Below are 18,293 nucleotides of genomic sequence, written 5' to 3'. Positions count from 1 at the left end.
CCTGGCCCAGGAAGATCCCACAAGCTGCAGAGCAACTAAGCTGGAGCACCACTGCTACTGAGCCTGCGCTCTAGAGCCCGCAAGCTACAGCTACTGAAGCCTGCACATCTAGAGCCCGTGCTCCGCAACTAGAAGCCACTGCAATGAGAAGCCCGCGCACTGCAACAAAGAGTAGACCCCACTCACCGTAGCTAGAGAAAGCCCATGTGCAGCAACGGAGACCCAACACAGCAAAAGTAAATTAATAAAATTTTTTAAAAAAATAAAAGTTTAAAAAAAAAAAGAAAGAAAATGACTGATATTTTTAAAGTCAGTTTCAAAATAAGTTGTGAATATAAATTTGGGTTCTGCCTATGGGGAAAAAACTGATCTAAACAGGAAAACCTCTGAAATAGCCATTTAAGAAATATGCTTTAAAGACACACATGGATAAAATGCAACTATCCATCAATTATCTTCCTAGTTACCTTCTTCCCGCACATCTCCCAAGTCTGTGTGAGGGCTTCAGCTCCCTCTACCCTTGCCCCCAAACTGCTTGGCTGACTCATATTCATCACCCAAGACTGTGGACTATGCTCTTCATAGTCTATAGTCTACATCACACAAGAAAATATTTGCTGAACCAAAAAAAAAAAAATCAACCAATATTAGAAAATGAAAAATGTAATAAAGCACAGTTTATATATTAACTTACACAACCACATAATTTTTAAAGAGATCACAGGAATTGAGGCTACTTCCATTTCCAGCAATGACAGACAGAAAATTCAGAAGAATATTCCCAATGAGGTCAACAAAAATCACTGACAGAGGGTCTGGAAGGGCACTTTCTAAAAGGATCAAAGAGCTAGTAAAATACTGAAGAATTACAAGGCCAAGACTCAAGGCACTAAGAAAACCTAGAGAGGTCAGCCTGACATCTGGAATTGCTTTGGCCTTGGGACGCTTCCTGATCCATAAGCGGTGGCTGGGAATCCAAGCAGTGCTTTTGACAGGGTTGACAATCTAGGGCACAAAAACTGGAGTCCAAGCCTGCCAAGGGAGTAAGCCCTAGTACTCCACTCCACACACAGGGTAGAGATCCTCAAGGGGATCCTTACCTTGGAAGTAAGGGGGAGCAGGAAGTAAATCAACAATCTCATGGACTACAACCCAGCTTTAAGTTCCCTGGGTGGCCAGAAAAATTCTGAAATGGAATTAAGAAGAATCCAAGGCATCCAACAGAAACAGACAATCCCCTCTGAAGAAAGATAAAATCATCCTATCAAACTATTTCTACAACTTTACAAATATAAAAACTAGCAAACAATCAAAAATAGGCACATAAAGAGATAAAACTACATGAACAAGAACCACCATACACCCCTAAAACAAACAAAACTCTCCCAAAAATAATATTAATTACCAAATACAACTATGCCTACTCTACCTATGGCATAAAAGCCAAATTTTTCAAATCAAAAATTTCTCAAGGACCTGTAAACTATATAAATATAGCAGATATTTCTTTTTAAAAAGTTCTAGAAAAAAATTCTGGAACTGAAAAATACAATAGCCAAATTTTAAAACTTGATTTAAAAAAAAATAAGTAAATAAGAAAGAAATAAAGAAAACCTCAATGAATGGGTTTAACAGCAAATTAGACTCAGCTGAAGAGAGATTTAGTGACTTGGAAATAAAGTCATAAGAAATAACCAAGAATAAAGTATAGAGAGACAACATGATGATGTTGAGAGGCATTTGTTTTCAGATTGGGGTTATTATGAGAAGGTTTACAAAGAAAGATTTATAAACATTTGCATACAAGTCATTTGCAAACATATATTTTCATTCCTCTTCAGTAAATACCTGAAAGTAAAATTGCTAGATGAGAAGAGAGGTGGATATCTGACTTCATAAGAACCTGTCAAAACTTTTCCCAAACTGGTTGTACCATTTTATACACCACAGCAATTTTTTACATAGATTTTATTTTTCAAAGCAGTTTCTGGTTCTCAGCAAAACTGAAGGTATAGAGAATTTCCATATAACCCTTGCCCCCACATATGTATACCCTTCTTCACCATCAATATCCTGCCCCAGAGTAGCATATATGTTAAAAACGATGAACCAACACTGACATATCATTATCACCTAAAGACCCCATAATATACGTTAGAGTTCACTACTGCTGTGTAATTTCTATAATCACTATAAATTTTGACAAATGTAGTAACATGTATCCTTGATTATAGTATCATACAGAACAGTTTCATTGCCCTAAAAATCCTCTGTGCTCTGTCCATATATCCCTTCCTCCTGCCAAACCCTGGCAACCACTGATCTTTTTACTGTTTCCATAGTTTTACCTTTTCCAAAACGTATAGTGGGAATAATACAGTATGCAGCCTTTTCAGATTGGCTTCTTTACCCACAGCAATTTCTGAAACTACCAGTTGCTCCACATTCTCACCAACATTCAGTACTATCAGTCTTCTTAATTTTAGCTATTCTAGTTGTGTGTAGTAATAGCTCACTATAGCATTTAATTTGCATTTTCTGATGACTAATCACACTAAAACTCAATGTGCTTATTGGCCATTCATATATCTTTTTAGTGAAATATCAATTTAAATCTTTTTTCCATTTTTAATTGGGATATTTGCCTAATTATTTTTAAATTGTAAGAGATCTTTATATATTCAAGAATAAAGTCTTTTGTCAGCTATACGTTTTGGAGACATTTTCTCCCATCTGTGGCTTGACTATTCTTTTTCTGAACCGTCTCTCTTGAAGAGGCAAGATTCTTACTTTTGAAGTAGTCTAACTTATCAAGTTTGTGTTTTTTTGGCTATTGCTTTCTGTATGTTTTCTAAGTTATCTTTGCCTAAAACAAGATTGTGTGTATTTTTCTAATTTTTATGTTATATGTGAAAGTAGGAGTCAAAGTTTTTTTGTTTTGCTTGGTTTTCCCATATAATCAGCTTTTCCAGCACCATTAGTTTAAACAGTTTTCCCTTCCCAACTGAACTGTTTTGCTTTTCTCAAAACAAAACAAACAAACAAATAAAAAACAATTGACCAGAGAAGTACAGATCTGTTTCTTGGCCCCCTATACTGATCCCCTGATTTATTTGTCTATACTTAGGTCAGTACCATGTTATCTTCAAAGCTGTAGCTTTACAGCACACTGTGAAGTGATATAGTGTAAGTATTCCATTTGTTCTTCCTTTTCAATTATTTCTTCAGGTATTCTAGGTTCTTTGCATTTCCATATATATTTTAGAATCAGCTTGTCAATGTCTACGAAAAAAAAAAACAAACAAAAAATACTCTGGTACAAATGTGATGAATTGACTCTGTAGATCAATCTGGGTAATACTGACATCTTAACAATATTGACTCTTCCAATTCATGGATATGATGTATGTCTACATTTAGGTCTTCTTGGACTTCACTGAGCAATGTTTTCTAGTTATTAATATATAAGCTGTACACATATTTGTTGAATTTACTAAGTATTTCATATTATTTTAAAATGGAATTTTTAAGGTTTTAGTTTCCAATTGTTTGCTACTAGTATATGATTCCTGTATAATCATCTTGCAATGTGCAACCTTGCTAAACTCACTTTTTAGTTCAAGTAGCTTTTGTATATTCCTTAGGGTCTCCTACATAAACAATCATGTTGCTGGCAAATATAGTTTTACTTTTTCTTTTCTAATCTCTATGCCTTTTATTCTTTGTTTTGCTTTACTGAACTGGCTAGGGCCTCATACAGTAGCAAACAGAAATGCTAAGACCAAACATCCTTGGCTTGTTCCTGATCACAGATGAGGTAAACCTTTAGTCTCTCATCATTAAGTGTAATGTTAGCTACAGGTTCTTCATGGATGCCCTTAACCTAGTTGAAGATGTTTCCTTCTATTCCTAGTTTGCTGAGAGTTTTTTTTTTTTTCCACGAATAGATGTTGAATTTGGTCAAATGCTTCTTTGACATTTACTGAGACAATCATATGGCTTTTCTAATTTATTTTGTCAATGTGGCATATTATACTGATTTTCAAGTGTTAACAATATTGTATTCCTAAGATATGCCCCACTTGGTTATAATGTATTATCCTGTTCTTATATTGCTGGATGAAATCTGCTAATTTTTTTAAGCTTTTTCTCCTGTATTCATGAGAAATATCAGTCTGTAATTTTTTTTTTATGGAACGCCACTGTTAAGTTTTAGTATCAGGGTTATGCTGGCCTCATAAAACAAGTCATCCCATCTGCTTTTGAAATACACTTTATTGAAAAAATATTTGCTTCATGATGTGATGTTGAGCAAAGATAGCAGAATAGTATGCATCATATGAGTGAATACACATACAGATGTTAATATGCAAAAAATAAAAAGCAATCCTGGAAGATGAGATTATAGGTGAATATTTTTATTATTTTTAATTTAAATTTTCAAAATGGGAAGGGCATAAAGAAAATGAATGGGAGAAATATTTACTTCAAATTGGCTGTCTCCACCAGGAAATTTCCTGAAAGAAAAAAAAAATCAGGAGAGATGGTCTGAAGATAATCTCTAATCCCATTCTGATCATAGGTTTTCTTTTTCTGTTTTTTTTTTTTTAAATAAGTGTATTTATTTATTTTTGGCTGCATTGGGTCTTTGCTGCTGTGCGCGGGCTTTCTCTAGCTTCAGCGAGCAGGGGCTACTCTTTGTTGCGGTGTGCGGGCTTCTCTTGTTGCACAGCACAGGCTCTAGGCATGCAGGCTTCAGCAGTTGCAGTACATGGGCTCAGTAGTTGTAGCTCACGGGGTCTAGAGCACAGGCAGTAGTTGTGGCACATGGGCTTAGTTGCTCCGCAGCATGTGGGATCTTCCCAGACCAGGGCTCGAACCCGTGTCCCCTGCATTTCGCAGGCGGATTCTTAACCACTGTGCCACCAGGGAAGTCCCAGGTTTTCTTAATTATTCCTCTCTCTCTCACTTCACTGTAAACAATCAAAGTAAAGAGGATTTGCAACTAGGAAAAACAATCTAAGTGTCTCATTCCTTTTGGACTGTAATAACAAACTAATACAGACTGGGTAACTTATAAACAACAGAAATTTATTTCTCACAGTTCTGGAGGCTGAGAGGCCAGATCAAGATACCTGCAGATTCAGTATTTGGTGAGAGCTGGCTTCTGGGTCACAGAGATTAAGCACCTTTTTGCTATGCTATCCTATGATGGAAGGCAGCAAGGAAGTTTTCTTGGGTATCTTTTATAAGGGCATTAATTCCACTCATGAGGGCTCTGCCCTTATGATCTAATCATCCCCCAAAGACCCCATACCTTCTAACATCATCATCTTAGAGGTTAGGTTTTAAAATATGAGTTTTGGGAGGACATGAACATTCAGACTGTAGCAATGAATTAGACACACTTGCTGCATTATTTAGGGCTCTCCAGAGAAAGAGAACCAACAGGATATAAAGAAATATATACATAGAAAGTAATTTATTATAAGAGATTGGCTCCCACAATTACAGAGGCTCAAGGTGGCATTATCTGCCATCTGCAAGCTGGAGGCCCAGGAAAGCCAGCGGTGTAGTTCCAAACCCAAGTGCTGAGAAGCAGAAAAGCCCTGGTCCGAGGGCAAAAGCCCAAGAAACAGGAGTGCCAATACCGGAAGACAGAAGGAGGAGATGGATGTCTCAGATTAAGCAAGAGAAAAAATTCACCCCTCCCCCACCTTTTTGTTCTATTCATGCCCTCAATGGACTGGATGATGCTCACCTCCACTGGTGAGTATGATCTTTTTTACAAAGTCTACCTATTCAAACGCTAACTGTTTCCAGAAACACACTCACAGCCACATCCAGAAAAAAAGAAATAATGTTTGACATCTGGGCATCCCTCAGCTCAACCTGTCACACAAAATTAACCATCACACTTGCCAAAGACATAAGTTAAGTGTTTAAATACTGGCAAAGGGCACAGAGTCACAGATTCAGTCTCATTAAAAGCATTTAGTCATTAAAAGCATTTAAGCACTATTTGAAAGGTTTTACACCTAGAAATTTTTGTTCCATCATAAAAAACAAACAGCATTCTAACACTCACCTAATCTGTTATAATCATTAAAAAGTGAATTCATATTTCAGTACCCCAAAATTTGACATCTATCACGGGTGTGTTACAATTTTAAATAGGAAGACTCAACAAGAAGTTCACATTTGAACAAAGACTTGAAAGAAATAAGGAAGCAAGGGAAAAGTCTTCCAGGGAGAGGGACCAGCACACACAAAGGCCCTGAGGTAGGAACACACCTAGCATACTTAAAGAACAGCAAAGAGGTCAGTGGGGTTAGAATGAAATCTGCAAGAAGGAGAGTAGTAAGAGATGAGTCCAAAAAGATAACAACAAGCCTGAAAGGCCTAAAAGCTGTAACAGATTGATAAACTCAAATTCTTTTTTTTTAATTATTTATTTATTTATTTATTTATTTTTGACTGTGTTGGGTGTTCGTTTCTGTGCAAGGGCTTTCTCTAGTTGCGGCGAGCGGGGGCCACTCTTCATCGCGGTGCACAGGCCTCTCACTGTTGCGGCCTCTCTTGTTGCGGAGCATAGGCTCCAGACACACAGGCTCAGTAGTTGTGGCTCACAGGCCTAGTTGCTCCACGGCATGTGGGATCTTCCCAGACCAGGGCTCGAACCCGTGTCCCCTGCATTAGCAGGCAGATTCTCAACCACTGCGCCACCAGGGAAGCCCCAATAAATTCAAATTCTCAAAAATAGTTTTTAAAAATGTATCATGGCAAAAACAAACATATACTAAAAGCAAATAAGTCAAAAAGCAAACTTAGAAAAAAAAATGTACTTTAAATTTATGTCACAAAGGACTAACCTTTCTAATGTAAAACTCGTCCTAGAAATAGATACAATAAAGGTGCCAAAATGAGAATGAGCACAGGATATTAGCAAAAAATGTTAACAATTCTAATGTCTTTCAATAGGGGGATGATTAAATATAAACTGATATTGACCTACAACAGAATATAATGCAACTTTGAAAAACAAATGAGAGAGGATGTAGAGAAATCAAAACTCACACACACGGCTGGTGGGAATGTAAAATGAGGGAACCACTGAGGAAAAGTTTGGCAGTTACTCAAAAAGTTAAATACAGAGTTATCATATGACCTAGCAATTTTACTCCTAGACACATACCCGAGAACTGAAAACTACGTCCACACAAAATCTTGTACATGAATGCTCACAGCAGCACTATTCAGAAAGTAGAAACAACCCCAATATTTATCAACTGAATGAATGGATAAACAAAATGTGGTATATACATACTATGGAATAGTTTTCAGCAATAAAAAGGAAAGAAGTACTGGGGCATGCTATAACATGGATGAACCTTGAACACATTACACTAAATAAAAGAAGCCAGATACAAAAGGCCACACATCATATGATTCTATTTATATGAAATGTCCGTAAAGGGCAAACCTATAGAGACAGGAAGCAGATTAGTGGTTACTGGGACAGGAGGGAGGGGGAAATGGGAAATGACTGCTAATGGGTATAGGGGCTCTCTTTGAGGTAATGAAATTCTGGAATTAGAGAGCAGTGATAGTTTCGCAACTTTTGTGAATATACTAAAAACCACTTAAATATATACTTGGAAAGGGTAAATTTTGGGGTATTTGAATTATATCTCAATAAAGTTGTTACTTAAAAGACAAAAATGAGAAAGCTCTCTGAATGCTTGTATACAGGAACTGCCAGGATAGACTGCTAACTGGAAAAAGAGGAAAATTCAAAACACTATGTATAATTTCCAACCTTTTATATGAATACAGGGGGAAATAAAAATCTAAATTCGTAATTGAATATATATGCATGAAGAATTTCAGGAAGGATACATATGAAACTAAGAATGAACAGTGGCTACTAGGGAGACAAATGAGAAGGCTGGAGAGATGGGGAACAAGGACAGCCAGGAGATTGTTCATGTACACTTTTACGTGTTTGGTATCTGAACAACATAAATGTATCACCTGTTTGAAAATGAAATTAATCAAGAACTAAAAACAGAGGATTATCATAAATTATAAAATCAAAATTTACTGATTAAAATCTGATGACACTGAAATAAGAATAAACAAAAACTAAATCATATTGTGGTACGCTGAGAGAGTCACTGACCCCAAGTGAGAAAACCTAGGATCTGTTTCTAAGTTCTCTATTAAACTCACTCTATTAACTTCAAAAAATAACTCCTCTGGGTCTCAGTTTTCTTATTTGTAAATAAGTACATTGGGCAAGATGACCTCTAATGTCAATTCTTGCTGTAACTTTCTATGATGCTCAAAAAAAGGAATTCAAAGCAACGTTTTATTCTTGTGGAAACAAAATTTTAAATCCATTAATTGGGCTATCTTAAGTGCCAAATAATCAAGGAAAAGAGCCAAGACAGGCCAATACTTGAAAGAAACCAAAATTCTACCATGCTGAGTGTGGTGGTTTTTAAAAGAGGAAAAATGTTTTAAGCCAACAGATCTTTCTTGTTTAATGTCCTTGCATAATCTTCAGAAGATTTTCATCACACAATCGCCAAAACAAAGTCAACTTTAAAAAGCCAAAATGTTGCTTCGGCTGCCATATTATCACAAGAACTTTCCACCATCTGGGCTGGAAATGTCCTAGAACAAACTACTGTTGGAGCAAGTTATTAATTTCATGTGAAGAAAACAAAGGCGCCATGACCTTGCAGTGCTCTGCTAGGGCAGAGTGGAACACTTGGATAAAGACAAAAGCCTTCATGAAATGGGTGTTAGTGTTGGCTAAGGTCAAAGTCAACGAATATGCAAGAGAAAAAACCATCCTCCTTTGACTTGCTATTGGATAAGAAACTGACAGTACTGTAAATGGAACGTAAGTTTAACAAAAACAACTGACAAGTTCAAAGGATTAAGGCCAAAAATTAGAAATATCAATGTCATGCCAACAGGGAGATTCCAAAAGTAAAATGTGAGGAAAGACTACAAAGTGGTACCGTGTATTACAGATACGGTCAACAGCAGTAATGGCTAGTTTTAAAAGTCAACAAAATCGAAGACACGGTAATACTCCTCATTTATAAAAGTATTAACAATGGAACAGAAAGTGCCTGAAGGTTAGGCACCAAGAAATCTGCATTCTAGTATCAGAACTGTCATTCGTTACCTTTATCAGTCACCTTATCTGTCAGCTTCATCATACATAAAAATTAATGGAGTGGATCAAATAAACTCAAATATCCATTCCATGTTTTTACGGCTTCTCAAAGAACTAATGCTATATATGTAACAGTGCATCAAATGTATAAAATATAGCCACATACCTTCTTGAAATAAAGCTCAACCAAAAAGAGGTTTTAAAAACATTCTAAAAAATCAAAAGTTAAGATGGATTGATAAGGTGGATACATAATAATAAAGCAAATATACCAAAATTGTTATGTGGGTGTCCAAACTGCAATTATGCCAGCTTAAACAAAGAACATTCATAAACAAAGAACAATCAGAGAGAAAGAGCTCTCAAGAACTAGAAATGATTGCTAAACTTTCATCGAAAGTTATGAATGGCTTTTAAATATATGAAGAGATGTTCAGCCTCACTTGTAATGAGTGAATGCATATAAAGATCACAATATGATTTCCATTTTTAGCACACGAAAAATTTTATAATACACAATATTGGCAAGGCTCTGTTAAATGTTTTTGGTGGGACTATAAATGATATACTCCCTTTAGGGAACAAGTTCTTACCAAATTTATTATATTTTTATCAAATTTTAAAATGGTCACACTTAACTCCAATTCTAAGACTTAAATGAGGACTATATCTGTATATATGCATTAAGTGAATGTATGTATATGTACTACATCCAGACAATGGAGTATTATTCAGTGCTAAAAAGAAATGAACTACTAAGCCACGAACACAGGGGAACCTTAAATGCATGTTGCTAAGTGAACGAAGCCAATCTAAAAAAGCTACGAACTGTAGGATTCCAACTATATGACACTCTAGAGAAGGTGAAAATATGGAAACAGTAAAAGGATCAGTGGGGTGACCAAGGGTTAAGGGCGTGGGAGGGATGAACAGGCAGAACACACAGGATTTTTAGGGGAGTGAAAGTACACTTATGATATTGTAATGGTGGATACATGTCATTATGCATTTGTCAAAACCCACTGACTGTACAACACACCAAGAGTGAACCCTAATGTACACTATGACTTGGGCGATAATGATGTACCAATGTAGGTTCATCCACTGTAACAAATGTACCACTGTGGTGAGAAATGTTGATAACAGGGGAGGCTGTGTGGGAGGAAGGGTATGGGAATACTCTGTACTTCCTGCCCAATTTTGCTGTGAATCTAAAATTGCTCTGAAAAATAAAGCCTTTAATTAAAAAAAAAAAAAGAAATAGTGTCATATTATTTAGAAATACATATAAAGGTAAGATAAGGGTAAAGATTTATATAAACCACCAGAATAGTCAAAAACAAAAAATGACGGTCTCTGGAGAGCAAAGGGATATAGGACAAGGAGATTTGTTCTCATCATAAGCCCTTTGTGCTATTTGATTGTCTTCCCAAACCATGTGCATACATACGTTACAATTTAAAATAATTGCATCAGCATTAATGACTAGCATGAAATATCCAAAGGTAATGCAATCTGGATTGTGCCCAAAAAAGAAATCACTCTGTAAAGAATTAACTTATATAAGTAACACAAAAAATTAAAAAGGAAAAGAAAATCAATTGTTTGACTGTCGGTAGAATTAAAAGTTGTAGTTATTAATATCAAACCACCTCATTCATATTTTGCTATACGTGTATTAATAACAGCAAAAGAAATTAACAAAAGCATCCTGTACCAGTCTTGCTTTCATAAGAGTAGAAATTCTTTGAAGGCAGAGATTCAACATTTTCAGGGCTGAGCTACCTAAGACTCTTGCAAACTGACCTTAGGAAAGTCACTTCCTTTCTCTCTACTTCAGTGCCATTATACATAAAATGAAAATGTATAAAATAAGCTTAATTCTAGTTCTAAAAAATTCAATGATTATACGCCTCTAAATAGTCCACAACTTACAAGGAAACATGCAAACACAGGCAAAATGACAGTCAGGATTCAGGACTCTGCTGTAGCTGCTGCTAATCTCTCACACCTAATGCCAGCCTAGAACCAGTCCTCCAAAGCAGCCAGAGAAGCTCCTCCAAGCAGCCTGACCCAACAGGAACTTACTTCAGTTCCCACACAAACTATTCAGCCTTGTTCTTTTGAATCTCAGACATGCTGCGTCCTATGACCACTATACTTGTTAATGACCAAGTGCTATTACTTTTTACTGAGAAGTTTAAAATAGGAAAATTGACTCAGAAGCAAACATATTGTTTTTCTTAAGTACTTAGTATGTGTAAAGCAACACAGTTTTATAATCATAAAGCATTTTAAAATTTATAAAAGCATTTTCGAGTGCATTACTTTGGTCTTCAACGCAATCCTAAGCAACAGAGTAGGCAGTGAGAGCGCTAGACACACCTCATCCCAGGATGAGATGCTCCCTCTCAGCTGCAGGCCCCTCTACTGCAGCTCAGGACATGGTGTATTAAACTAACAACTTGCCTGGCTGTTCCTTCAATGGCTACATGAGTTGATCTCCAAACCCAAGCACTTCAATCTCCACATCTAAATTATTAAACAACTGAACCAGATGTGTTCAAATGTCTTTTCCAAGTGACAGTCTATGATCTACGAACCCCAATTTTAAAATGAGAAAACTGAGGCCTGGAGTGACAATGCTGATGAGTGGTAATGCTAGGATTCAAACACTACCTTCTGGATGCAGAATTAGTGGTGTTTTTTCCTAATACATAATGTCTCCTACACTTCTTGACAACACTCAATAATGCAATTATGAACAATCTGAGCACATAGTTTATAATATCAACATTTGTGGTACTGGATACATCTCAGTCAGATTTCTTCAATAAACCTGGTAAAGGCTTACGTATTAAAATTTTTTAACTGGGATTTTTTTCCCAGAGGCACCAGAAATCAATTTTCAAACTAATAAGCTATTGTGAACTTAATTCTGTTTTGGTATTTGAAAATGCTATCATCTTTAATTCAGTGCTTGTAATGTCTTAAACATCTAATTCAATCAGAAAGCTACACCAGATATTTACTTTACAGCACCTAAAACTTAAATGCTGACTTGTTTTAGCTACCCACTCTGCTGAGGCTGGATTTGAGAAGAGTCTGGGTATCAACATGCAGGGCCGTACAAAGACATTTTCCCAACAGTTAGGCCATTCACTGCCAACGTGGGTCTCTCCAGTTCCTTCACTCTCAAAAACTTGCAGACTTCATAAAGAAACTGTTTATGGCTCTTCAGGTTCTTGAACCACCTACTTCACCATTGCCACCAAAAGTTTTCAATATTCAGATTTTCCAAAGTATAACATCTAAGCCAATACCAACAACTATGGGTCGAATAAATGTGTATTTCATTACATTTCATAAATCCAGTAAAGTTAATTTTACCAATAAGATTCTTAATCAGTTTCATCCCTCCCCAAATACATCCAAAATGGATTTCAGAGAACTAGCTCTAAAATATATATATTATGTTCTTTAATATCTTAATAAAGAGAACCCTAAACCTAATCAAACATTTAGTCCTTTTAACATTCAAGTCTTTACTCCATCAAACCACACAGCTTCTCCAGCCCTAGTCTCCCACAAACCCTCCCCTCTAATCAAACGAATACACTTGTGATTCTCCAAACACATTAGACGGATCCAAGAGGTCCCTATGCAGCTCCTTTCTGCCTCCTTGAAGACCTGGCCGCTGCTCATCACTACAGCTCCCAATGACTGCAGCATGGATCAGTTGTTCCTCTTACTGGGCTATCTTTCTACGCATCTATCCATCTCTAAGCTCTTCCAAAGTCATGCCTTTCTTTGCCCAGGGCCCAGTACCGTAAATACACATAGTTTAGTATATTCATAACATATGTTTTCGTGGATGAACTTAATGAAAAGGAAATTATTATATTGTGAAGGGATCATCTGGGGGACTACTGAGATACAATGCTGACTGTCCATCCCTAAACTAAATGGCTCCAGACGAGTCAGCATTTATAGCTAATTAATATACCATTTCCTTAAATATTGTCAGATGTAATTTCTCAGTGTTTCGGTTTCTAGTAGCCTCTTTCCACTGCTAAGGTCTATAAGATACCTAGTGTTTATAATATAATGTACCAACTGCAAGGGGCTTTGAGCCACTATATCTGCAATGGAATATGCCTTAGCACACTACTGTGTTTCCATATAGACCAGATGATGAGAAACAAACAAAATATTTAAGCACAGTGAATAGGTTGTGCTCCCACGGATTTACTCATTCAACAAATATTTTTTGAGTCTTCCACTTGCCAGGCTAACCTGAGTACTAAGGGGACAGCAGTGAGCAAAACAAATGTTAACGCAGGAAGAGCCCTTGTTTTCATGTAGCTTTCATTCCAATTTCGTATGAAAAGCAGTGATACGAGCTTCCCTAGTGGCACAGTCGTTAAGAATCTGCCTGCCAGTACAGGGGACACGGGTTCGAGCCCTGGTCCGGGAAGATCCCACATGCCACAGAGCAACTAAGCCCATGCGCCACAACTACTGAGCCTGCACTCTAGAGCCCACAAGCCACAACTACTGAGCCCGACTACTGCAACTACTGAAGCCCACGCGCCTAGAGCCTGCTCTGCAACAAGAGAAGCCACTGCAATGAGAAGTCCACGCACCACAACGAAGAGCAGCCCCTGCTCGCTGCAACTAGAGAAAGCCCGCGCGTAGCAACGAAGACCCAATGCAGCCAAAAATGAATAAATTAATTAATTAGAAGCAGTGATAAGTATTAGGACAAAAAAATAAAGCATGATAAAAGGACAGAAAGGGAATTCCCTGGTGGTCCAAAGGCTAGGACTCCACACTCCCAATGCAGGGGCCCAGGTTCATTCCCTGGTCAGGGAACTAGATCCCACATGCTGCAGCTAAGGATCCTGCATGCTGCAACTAAGACCAGGCACAGCCAAATAAATAAATAAATATTTTTTTAAAAAATGGACAGAAAATGAGAAGCGTGCTATTTTAGGGTAGTCAGAGCGGCTGTTTCTAAGAAGCAGAACTTTGAGCAGAAGGAAGCTTGAAGGAGGTCAGGACAAGAGCCATGCAGATGTCTGAAGAGAGATATGCAAGGCAGCAGAAGGAAGGTCGAAGGCCTTGAAGACAGCAGTGGGTTGGCATGTTCCAAATTAGCAAGGACACCAGCGTTACTGAAGCAGAATGAGTAACATGGACAAGGTCAGCAGATGACATCAGATACCCCTGCACTGAAGCAGCAAAGTCCCACTACACAGACATACACACACTCCTGGAAAAGGCGGTGAAGGCAATCCAGTTTGAATATGGTATCTTTATCAATATATAACATGAAAAAACTAAAGTTTCTTAAATTATAGAATTAAAAAATCTGCCCATCAGGGCCAGGCTGAGAATTAAGCCGTCCCAATCCTCCTTACTGAGCTCACAGGTGGATAAAGGAGAAGACACATAAATGGATCTCAGAGGAAGGGGCTGGAGCCCACAGAAAGGCCCACTCTAAGCAGACCTCTCAGGACGTGTCCAGAGTGAGGGCACAGAGGCAAGGAGTAGGGCCTGTTCTTCACAATGGCATCATTGTAAACAGCTAAGAGTGATAGCTTTGACAAAAACAATAGCAACGAACAGAGACAAAAAGACAAGGAAAGACATCCAGTTCAAGTTCTCAAAATAAACTCTATTTCATAATAAAAAAGCATCATAAGCAGTCCTCAAAATGTAAGTATTAGGCCCATACAAGGTAACTGCTTATGCTGCTAGGGCCCCACCTAAACTCCATCACTGGGAAGAATCACGGGGTCTCATTCAACCCTCACGGTAACACTGAAAGAAGCAAACCAGTGTCACAAATTCTAAGTGTGTGCTTTCAACCCTGGCCTGCCGACCATGTTCCATTACACTCTCCATTAGTGTCTTGAGGGACATACCTTTATCGTACCTTATTCCTCTCTCATTCAACTCCTTGAGATCAAGAAGGTATAACAATTAAAGACAAGGTTTTACTTTTGGAAGACATTTCAATTCTACTGGATCAACCCAATATACACTAAAAAATGTCAAGTCACAAGACGGTGCCTGACTTAATCTTTCTTTTAAATACATATATAAACGCTGAGAGGTGTGGTGTTAAGGAAGGATTCCTGGAAGGTGTGTAATTTGAATCTGTCTTTGAAGACTAACACCTCAGAGAATTAATATTTTATCAAGAAATCCAAACTGAGAAGCAGCATCCACTTACTACTTAAAGGTCCATTTTCATTACAAATGAATTCCTACAAATTCTGGGAGTTCAAGCTTCCACAGTTGATCCTGTTCTCTTAATGATGAGGTATCAGTTAAAATGTATAGATTTCTAAATGTCTATCTACCTCTGTTCTTGGTAATCATTTGCTTTCAATATTAACAGAGTGATTTCATAGTCTCAAACAAAACGTTTAAGCTAGTTTTGCATTACCCACGATGGCGATTAAAATTAGTTCCCTCTTGCTGTTCACCCGCTAATGTAGCATTGGCATGCCAACGTTAAACCTCAACGTTTATAGCGAGACTGATGATAGTCAGGTGTGTCTAGACCATCCTCAGTTTTCACAGGTTAACATTCCTCCTTAAATTATAAGCTGATTGGTAACACTGCACTATGGTTATAGTAGATGAAACATTTAAAGAGTAGGTTGGTTTCACATGGAAACTGTTACCAAGACAAACCTTTTTGTAGGATGGAGTTCCAAGAACATTAAATCATAAGAAATTGTTTCAGCAGCTGGTTAAAGCTGAGTGTACATAATACAAGACATCTGGTTGTCTGTGCATTTTCAGTTCATTTAAAAAGTATAAACACATAAAACACTAAAATGTTCGATTTATTACAACACTGCTTCCTCCCCAAGAGTGTTTAAGTGGCTGGTCTATTTACTGTATTCACTCACAGCTTATTTACTATCTAAAGGGATTTATCATTTCCATCCCCCTTAACTTTACCATGACATTTTATCAACAACAACAACAACAAAAGGCACTCATTCAGGATATATACAAAATTGCTGGTATTTGGTAACAACAAATGTAATAGAGGTAGTGCTACTTTTAAAATTAAATCAGGAACACATGAAGCACCACACATACTGTGATATGCAAATAGCAGGCAATATATGTGTTCCCCTTCCCACATCTGACCATAAGTAACAGAAAGCTAATAGCCACAGTGGCTTAACCAAAATAACTGTTTGCTCTTTTCACATAAGGAGAAATCCAAAGATAAGCCATCTAGGGTTGGTGTAATGGTTCTATAACTTTATCAGTATCCCACACTGCTGGGACACTGTTCTTCGTGTGTGGCGCCCATCTTCATAGTTTCAACATGGCCCAAACACTGCCTCCACATCCAGGAAGGAAGAGAAGGTCCAAGGGCAACGGGCTGAAGGTACATGCTCTGCAAGTTCATGACTTCTGCTTACGTGTAATTGGCTCAAACTGTGTCACAGAGCCATATTTAGTTCCCAAAGTGCCTGAAAACTAAGCTGGGCACACCCTGCCCCCAAAAATATTGGAGAGGAAGGGGAGAAAGGATACCAGGCATGCAAAGAGCTGTGTCTGTCACAAGAGTTCAACTTGCCTGGGACACTTTTCCCGTGCCCGTCCCTGTCAGTGATTCCTCAGTTGTCTCAGCCCTACCTTCCAGGCTGCACGTCACCAGACCAAGTCACAACAGGCTTTGGTGGCTCTCATTCCTAAATCTATATTACAATTTTGGATGCTGCACTTGTGCACAACAGAGGCCAGGAGCATGTTTTCTCACAAATACCTGTCTTTCCTTTTTGGGCCACAGGCAAGTGGCACATTTCCAACGATATCCCCACATAGACTGAGATTCTGTGATGATAAATCTTAAAAATCTACTTTTTTATTTCAAAAAATAATTCCTTTAAAATATGCATTCTCGGGAATTCCCTGGTGGTCCAGTGGTTAGGACTCCAAGCTCCCACTGCAAGGGGCATGGGTTTGATCCCTGGTCGGGGAACTCAGATCCCGCATGCTGTGCAGTGTGGCCAAAAATTAAAAAATAAATAAAATAAAATATGCATTCTCGATGCGGGGGTCGAGATCACCCTCAAGAGGGTGAAAATTCGTTCTTAAGAGGTGAAAAACTTCATAGATATTATAATGATGTGTGGCCCTCAAAAAGGCCATAGCACAATACACAGATATTCAGTGTATCTGGAGTATTCAAATTTCATTAGGACTTCAGAGAGGCAATTAAGAAAAAAAGGTTGAGAGTAACTGCTTTAAAAGTAACAGACATTTTGAATCACACAGAGACTGCATTCAGCTGTAGTGACAGAAATCTAGTTGTAACAGTGTAAACAAATAAGGGTCTAGTTTCCTCACATGAGAATTCCAAGGGTGGGGTATGGGGTAGGGGGAGGAGGTGTAGTAGTTGATGACTTTGGTTCAGCAGCTCAATGACATCGAAGCAGAATTTTCTCTGAGTCTCTTAGCTCTTGGTGCCAAGATGTTCAACACAACTCTAAAGAGACCCTGTCCACATTCCAGAAAGCAGGAAAGTGGGCTATCACAAACAAAAATATACGTATGCCTCCTAGATGAGTCAGGTCCCCTTAAAGAGCTGCACCCATAAGTTTCATTTGAGGACTTCCCCCCCACATCTCACTGACCACACATAGCTTCAAGAAAGGCTAGAAATGGAAATCTGACCTCTCCAAAAAAGGCCAGATATAGCAATAAAATCAGGAAGCAAGGAAGAAGGGGAGAACAAATAACGGGTGGAAAACTACCTGCATCTACCACATATATACTAGATTTAACTGTTTCCCTCTCAAACCCTTGTTTACAGAGATTAATTCTGTGCCTATCATATGCTCAGTATTGCTAAAGAGCTTATTTTCCCCTCAACAACATAAAATTCTTGTGTTGATGACAGGTCGTCAGAGTCTAAATATTAGGCAAGAGAGATAGAAGAAGCCCATGGATGTACACGGAGGCATACATAAAAAGCATACATGAAAGTACTACACCACAACCCACAAACTCTTCAACATGATCAATTACCATCTTCAATATACAAAGAAGATAAAACTAA

The 18,293-nt window shown here is 37.9% G+C and overlaps 1 protein-coding gene across 4 annotated transcripts in view; it reads right to left on the bottom strand.

Annotated features, from left to right (window-relative positions):
* Nucleotides 1–18,293, bottom strand: part of DYM (dymeclin) — a 373,371-nt gene that overhangs the window by 282,289 nt on the left and 72,789 nt on the right. The gene's annotated exons all lie outside the window — the stretch shown is intronic.

The sequence above is a fragment of the Pseudorca crassidens genome, chromosome 12, assembly GCF_039906515.1.
Source record: "Pseudorca crassidens isolate mPseCra1 chromosome 12, mPseCra1.hap1, whole genome shotgun sequence".
Lineage (NCBI taxonomy): Eukaryota > Metazoa > Chordata > Mammalia > Artiodactyla > Delphinidae > Pseudorca > Pseudorca crassidens.
Note: the sequence above shows the minus strand (reverse complement) of the source record. Positions and strands in the feature narration are given on the sequence as shown.